The sequence below is a fragment of the Populus trichocarpa genome, chromosome 6 (genome assembly GCF_000002775.5).
Source record: "Populus trichocarpa isolate Nisqually-1 chromosome 6, P.trichocarpa_v4.1, whole genome shotgun sequence".
NCBI classification, from domain to species: Eukaryota; Viridiplantae; Streptophyta; class Magnoliopsida; order Malpighiales; family Salicaceae; genus Populus; species Populus trichocarpa.
This window is the reverse complement of record NC_037290.2, coordinates 18957366-18965466: the sequence shown is the minus strand read 5'-3', so window position 1 is coordinate 18965466 and position 8101 is coordinate 18957366.

The following is an 8101-nucleotide window of genomic DNA, read 5'->3' as shown; positions in this document are numbered from 1 at the left end:
CCTTTAAACCTTATAAAATCACTCACTTTCTCTCTTTGATCACTTTCTAGCCTTTTTTTATTTCGTATAACCACTACTTTTAAGGGATTTACTAAGAAATTTGAAGAAAAAATTTCAAAAAACCTAACTCCTTCTCTCAATTATGTTGTTGGCCTTAAGGAAAGAAGAAAATGGGTATTTATACTCTTTATTTTGCCTACTTACAAATTGTCCCCTAAGGATTTTAATGTCCTTTAATTTGCCTCCACATTCTTTTAACAAATTTTAATGTTACACCAAACTTTATTATTGTTTAATCTACTCTATAATATCCATTTAAATAATTATAACTGAAAATATATTTTTACTTACTATTTTTTTAGACTAGGATTTTACAATTGTTTTGCCATTTGAATTTTATGAATAAGGTCTTAGAGACCATATTTTTTGTATATTACTTTTCACATATCTTTAGAACTGCACTATATTTTTAATAAAGTAATTTTTTTCTTAATCTTATTATTGCTTTGAAATCCTGAGAAGTTTTTTGAAAGTATATTGACATTTTATTTATATTCGTGAACGGATAAGTAAAGTGGAAAAATTACTAAAACTTACTCAAACTCCTAAGTGAATCATGCAAATGTTAAGGGGCAATCCCCACCTTCTTTGAAAAAAAATGGAATCCTTTTTTGCTCTTGATAAAATTTTTTATTCCTTATTCTATTCTCTTAAAGTTTTAAACCCTAAATTACATCAAATCCATCTTTCATATTCTTTAGTTTGATTATAATTCTATAAACATTTGAGCTTAATCCTTTTATAATCTTCTCTTATGAAATGTGATAAATCTTATGAGAGTTACAATTATTATGAAAGCTTAAGTGGCACTTGAACCACTTGGGTAATCTTTGATTGAGGGCCATTGAATGATAGGTTTAATTTGAGGCTTGAAAAAGATTGTGATGGGTTATATAATCTTGAGTATACAAAAAGACTATGATAGGTTTTAATCTTAGTCATGTCAAAAGATTGTATAAGGTTTTCTAATCGTGAAAAACAATTAGTGTAATCAATAAGGTTTTTATCGCTAAGAAGATTGGTAATTAATTATGAATACTTGAATGGTCAAGGAGTGGAGTAAACGGTTGTCTAAAACACTATAAAAATCATTGCATTTCTCTCTCACTACATATCTTATTGTATTTGTGCATTGATTAATTGTGCAATATTGTTGATGAAAAATATGATGGTGATTTTATTAAAGTTTATAAAATTCAATTTAGCCGCAACTCAACCTTTTTTAGGCTATTTTAGTCTTTCAATTGGTATTACAACTTGGACTCCTTGTTTAAGGTTTAATCACCTATGGAAAAAGATCATGGAATAAAGGGGTTAATGTTTAACTATGGTTCCCTTCTTTAAAGGTAAAGCTAAGCCTATTACAAAGTTAGGATGCAAATCTTTCTTGAATCTATAGATATTGATTTGTGGGATATTGTTAAGAGCATATACACTCGACCCACTAAGATGAATTCAAATAGAGAGGTTATTCCAACATCCATAAGTGAGTGTGATGGTAAAAAAAAAAAAAAAAAAGAGGTATAGTTATGATGCTAAGGCTATAAATGTATTTTTATGCTCTTAATCATGTGGAATTTACTAGGGTTAATAATTAAAAAATGGTCTTTAAAATTTGAAAGCTTTTAGAAGTTACCTATGAGGAAATAAGTCAAGTGAAATATTCTACATTGATAACTCTTACTAGAGAATACAAACTATTTAAAATGGAACCTAATGAAAGTATTCATGAAATACATAATAGGTTCATCACTTAGTGAACTTGTTAGCCTAGGAACACGGATCACTAATGAAGAAATGGTTGGTAAATTTTTGAGATCTTTGCCTAGAGCTTGGGAACCTAAAATCATGACCATAGAGGAAACCAAGAATATTAAGACACTTGACTTTGATAAGTTCATTGGATCTTTAATAGCTCATGAAGGAAAGATTAAGAAGCTTAAAATGAAAGGTAGTGGTATCAAGAAGAGATCTTTAGCTCTAAAATTCATGAATGATAATGAGGTAAAAAAAATGAATATAATGGTGAAGAAGATGATGATAAGATAGCCATGATGGCTAGACAATTCACCAAATTCTTGAGATATAAGAATTTTGATGGAAGTCAAAGAAGTTTTAAAAGAGAGAAAGATGGCATTGAATAATAAAGCAATATAGATGTTATCATATGTTATATGCAAGAAATCAGGTTATGTGAAGTACGATTGCCAAATGTTAAAAAGAGATCAAAGTTTGATAAAAATAAAAGGGCATTAAAGATGTTCACATAGGATGACAAAGATGATAATGCAACCTATTAAGTGATGATAATTCAAAATTGAAGGAATTAGCTAATTTATATTTGATGACTAATGTTGACATCATTAAAGAATGTATTTGTTTGATGACCAATATCGCACGTGTGCGGCGTCGCGGCGATCGTCCTGCACACTCATGTGTGTATCTGGAAAATATAGGGAGATAAGGAATTATTGTCTTTTATTAGTGGAAAAATGGGATGGGAGTCGCCACCTAGTATTTTGGTCACTAGGAACCCTAACTGGTCTCAGAAATCAAGTACGGGGACTGGTTGTGTAAAGGGAAGGTATTAGCACCCCAAATACGCTCTACCTAAGATAAGCTGCATTGTTTAATTGTCTGATAAATGCTAAGGTTTCATTGTATTTCTAATTGTTGGTCTGTCTACGGTTTAAGAAAAGTCCTCCTTGATAAAGAGATCCTTATCTTATTGGGTAAAACCTAACCATCCTAACGTCAATAAAAGAACTACCTTTCCAATATCGTGAATACATTTTACGTATAAATTCGTAATCCCTGATATTAAAAGAAAACAAAATAATTTTTTTAGAATTTTTGAAATATTAGTCAAGTTCTCATGACTTTAATAAATTGGTTATTAAATCAAAAAATACATGCTAAAACATTTTTTTTTAAGTTTTCTTTGTTGTATGAAAATACAATATGAGTTTTTTAGCTTTGAGAGACTTGGCCGTATGCATGAAAATAAAAACCTGTTTTTTTTTTAATGTTTTGACGAAAATCGAGTATTTTAATACCGGATTTGTATTTTTACAATATAAAAATACAAACCAATATTAAGCAAAACTTAGCAGAAAAATACGCGGAAGAATCACAAATTTTTTAAAATATTTTTTTTTGAAAATATTTTTTGGACCAGGCCGGAACCAGCCCAGAAATTTAGGATGGGCCAGAATTGATCCGGCCCAAAGTCCACTTGAACAGTGGACGTGAATTATAATTCACGTACACTGTTCACGTATGAACAGTGGAACCTGCATGGGGAAGAAGAAGAAGGAAGAAGGGAGAGGCGAGGAAAGCAGACCTGGCGGCGGCTCACGGTGCTGCTGATGGTGGTGGCGGTGGCTCACGCCGGCGATCAGGTGGTGTGCTCGCAGTGGGTGGCGATTCCAGACGGCGGTTCTGCCCTTTCTCTGTTCTGTGTTTTTTTATGTGTTTCTTCTTCTCCCCGTTTCTGTCTCCTGCTTCTCTGTTTCTTCTTCCTTTTTCGTTGACGGTGGCTCAAGGTGGGGGTGAAGAAAAGGACCGGTGGTGGTTCGCGGAGGGCACTGCGAGTTCTAGGCTGCTGTTGTGGTTCTTCTTCTCCCCCCCTTCTACTCCTCCCCTGGTTTTCTTTCTCTCTGTTTTGTTCTGTTTCTCTTCTCCCTCTCTGGTTCTGCTGGCGTTGGCAGCGCTGATGGTGGCGGTGGAAAGGAAACACAGCGGTGGTGCCCGGGGGGTGAGGAACGGTCCTTCTTCTTCTCTGTGCTGAGACCACCAATCTTTGTTCTTCTCTTCCCCACGTATGCTTTCGCTTTCTCTCCTCTATCTCTCAAAAAAATCCCACGTTTGGTTTCCCTTTCCCCTCTGCTTTTTTCTCAATCTCTCCTCTCTTTCAAACAATTCTTCCTCCTCTCTCACCTTCTGTTGCTTCTCTCTTCTCTTGCAATCCGTCCCCCACGTCTTCCTTTTTTTTCCCCTCTTTCTTCTGCGCGTTCCTCTGTATTTATAGGCAGTTGGGGAGAGGTTCGCCATACCCTGTCTAAGTGCAGGGCATGGTGGTTTGGGATGGCTCCTGTGCAGCCGCTGTAGGGCATGACCTTCCTCTTCCTTCGTCGTGGTGGCAGGGTATGGTAGGTATGGGTAGTGCCGGGTTTCTTGGGCAAGTGGGGTGGTAGAGAAGGAGAAGTTAAGCGGGAAAAGGAGATTTAAAATCTTCTTCTTCCCTGCCTCTGCATGCGCAGGGAAGAAGGAGAACAGTGACGTCGTTCAACACGGCACTGTTTCAGTTTCAGTGTTTTTTTTTTTAAAAAAAAATGTAACATTAATAAGGTAAATAACCTTGAACCCCAAATTACTTTTGATGAATTGAAAGATGCATTTGAGTATAAAAAGGTGTATAAGAGATGTTTTACTTCAAAGAAAATTTTATACTATTTCAAAAGACTGTGATGTTTTGAAAAAAGAAAAGGATGTTTTGTTAACAATGAATATTAGTTTTAAAAGGAGATTCTTTGAAAGATGTATCTAATTTATCAATTTTGAATGATAAATTATATAAAAAAAATGAAATCTTTAAAGCTCAAGCTATTGATTTAAATCCTACTTTGACTAAATTTACTAAAGAAAATGTTGACCAGATTGATTTTTAGGTAATCAAATATGCATGTTTGAGAAAAGTGGTTTAAAATATAAACCAATGAAAAATAAAAAATAAACTTCACTAAAACCTCTTTGCTAAAGCATTAACATCTTCAAGCATATGCAATTTTTATGGCAAAAAGAGTTTTCATGAAAAACATTGCTTGCATAAGATTATCTCAACTAAAACAAAACATATTGGGTGTTAAAAGGCACTTTTTGAGAGGACTTTTATAATTTAAGTACAAAAAGAAAGTGATTTGTGATGCTTGCCAATATGAAAAGCAAGTCAAAATCTCATTCAAAACCAATAATCAAGTCTCTACATATCAATTACTACAACTTTTTTACAAGGACCTAATCAGTCCTATGCGTGTTTCAAGTCTTGATGGTAAGAGATATGTATTTGTCATAGTAAATGATTATATTAGCTTTACATAGGTTTTATTTCTCGCACATAGAGATGAAACACTTCAAGCATTTTTAAGATTTTGTAAAAGAATTCAAAATGAAAAAAGTTGTTTGATTTTAAAAATTAGAAGTCATCATGGTGGAGAATTTGAAAATTTTGCATTTGAAAACTTTTATGAAGAAAATGGCTTTAAGCATGAATTTACAACTCCTAAAACTTCATAATAAAATGGAGTTGTTGAAAGGTAAAATTAATCACTTAAAGAAATGAGAAAAAATATGGTGAATGAGTATAGTTTGCCTTAATATTTTTAAGTGGAAGCTATAAATATTTTTTGTTATGTTTTAAACCGAGTTTTCCTTAGACTAATTTTACATAAAACTCCATATGAACTTTGGTTTGAGCATAAACCTAATATTTTGTATTGTTGTGTATTTGGATCAAAATGTATTATTTTAAATACAAAAGATAATTTGAGAAAACTTGATTCCAAATCCAATAAAGGTATTTTTCTTGGTTTTTCTTATACTAGAAAAGCATATAGAGTTTATAATCATAGAACTCTACTAATTGAAGAGTCTATGTATGTTGTATTGGATGAGTCTAACCATTTTGGTCCTAAAAAGTAAAAGATATTAGTGTAGATATTATTGTTTTATAGGTTAAACCTAAAGGAAGATTAAAAATAAAAAACACTACGATTAAGGTTGATCAAAAGGAAGACCTTATAGTGACGACTCAACAACATAATCACATGGGTAAAGAGAAACTTCACAAAGTCTTCCCAAAGCTATTCAACAACCAAGATGACTTTTTCAAGATGCTATAATTGGTCATCTAACAAATGGAGTAAAAATAAGATCTTTTATGATTAATCAAGTTGGTAATGTTGCTTTTATCTCTAAACTTAAACCTAAGAATAGTAATGAAGTTTTGCGTGATAAGTATTAGATACTCTTAATACAATAAGAGCTTGATCAATTCAAAATAAATTAAGTATATGAATTAATTCGTAGGCTCAAAGTTCATTACATTATTGGAACCAAATAGGTCTTTCATAACAAACTTGATGAACCAAGAGAAGTTATCTGAAATAAAGCTCGTTTGGTTGCCCAAGGCTATAACCAAGAAGAAGAAATAGACTATAATGAGACTTGTGCCTCCGTAGTTAAAATAGAATCAATTCATATGTTGCTTACGTTCGCATGTTTTAATAATTTTAAATTTTTTCAAATGGATGTAAAAATTGTATTTTTTAAATAGTTATATTCAATAAGAAGTTTATGTTAAGCAACCTCCTGGTTTTGAAAGCCAAGATTTTCTAAATCATATTTTTAAACTCAAAAGGCTTTGTATAGTTTTAAGAAAACTCCTAGAGCTTCGTATAAGATATTAAGCAATTTTTTTTAAAGGCTTTAACATTAGAAAAATAAATTCAATATTATTTACGAAATACATAGAAGATGATTTAATTATAGTGCAAATTTATGTTGGTGATATTCTATTTGGTGTTACAAATAAATCCTTATACAAAGAATTTGAAAATTATATGCATAAATAATTTAAGATTAGCATGATAGGAGAGATGACCTTGTTCTTTATACTAAAAATCAAGTAAGGCAAAGATTGTATATTCATAAATTACACAAAATAAACCAAGAAGCTACTTAAAATATCTAATTTTGAGTTTATAAGCTCAAATCCTACCTTGATAAGCACGACCATCAAACTAGACAAAGATAAGCAAGGTAAAATGGTGGGCATAAAGAAATATCAAGGTATATATGATTGGTAAATTGGTTTATTTAATGACTAAAAGACCTGATATTATGTTTGATGTCTATTTATGTGCTAGATTTCAAGTTACTTCTAGAGAGTTACACATTTATGTTGTTAAGCATATTTTTAAATCTCTAAAAGGCATAACTAAATTGGATCTTTAGCATCATCAAATGCATAATTTTGACTTAATTATTTATTTGAATTTTGTTTTTGTTGGTTGCATAAACGATAGGAAAAGCACTAGGGGAACTTTTCAATTCCTAGGATATGCCTTAGTAGTTTCATGGTCCAGCAAAAATAAAATTCAGTGTTAACTCCCACTGCAAAAGCTTAATATATTGTCATTTGATTATTTTGTGCTTAAATGCTATGGATGAAGCAAACCCTTATGGATTTTGATCTTAAATTAGACTATATTTCAATTTATTTTAATAACACTAGTGCTATCAGTTTGACCAAAACTTCTATTCTACACTCTAGGACAAAGCATATTAAAATTAAGCATCATTTTATTTTTAATCATATTTAAAAAGGTGCTATTACTCTTGAGTCTGTGATTTTTAAAAGCAATTCGTGAATATTTCCACGAAGTCATTAAGTGAAAATCAATTTTGTGCTTTTCGGCTTGAACTAGGTATGGGCTATCTTTCTTAAATTCTATCTCAATATTTCATGTTCCATGCTTAGGTTGCCATATAAAAGTGTGTTGCATAATGTAACATGTATATATGAATATTTGATATGCTTTACATAAATTTTCTTGTATGCTTTCATGAAGAGCATTAATTAATATGTACATGTATACACTAGTTTATGAAAATGAGCAAAGTTGAAAGGAAAATCTTATTTCGATCTTTTTGAAAAGAAAAGGATATTTGAATCATTAAAGGTTTGACTAATTAAAGAGAGTTTAATTAAAAAAAGGTAAACTATTGGACTTGTTACTCTTTAGCCAAACATAAATGGGTGGAAAATGAAATTTTCTTTTAACAAAGAATATGTGGTCTACATTGAAAAATAGACTTTAAATGATCTTGCAACTAAATTAAAGTGGTTTGTGTTAGCCTGTTTGGGAATGTGGTTGCGGTTGCTTTTCAAAGTGTTTTTCATGCTGAAATGCATCAAAATGATGTTTTTTTATTTTTAAAAAAATATTTTTAAGATCAGTGCATCAAAACGATCCAAAAC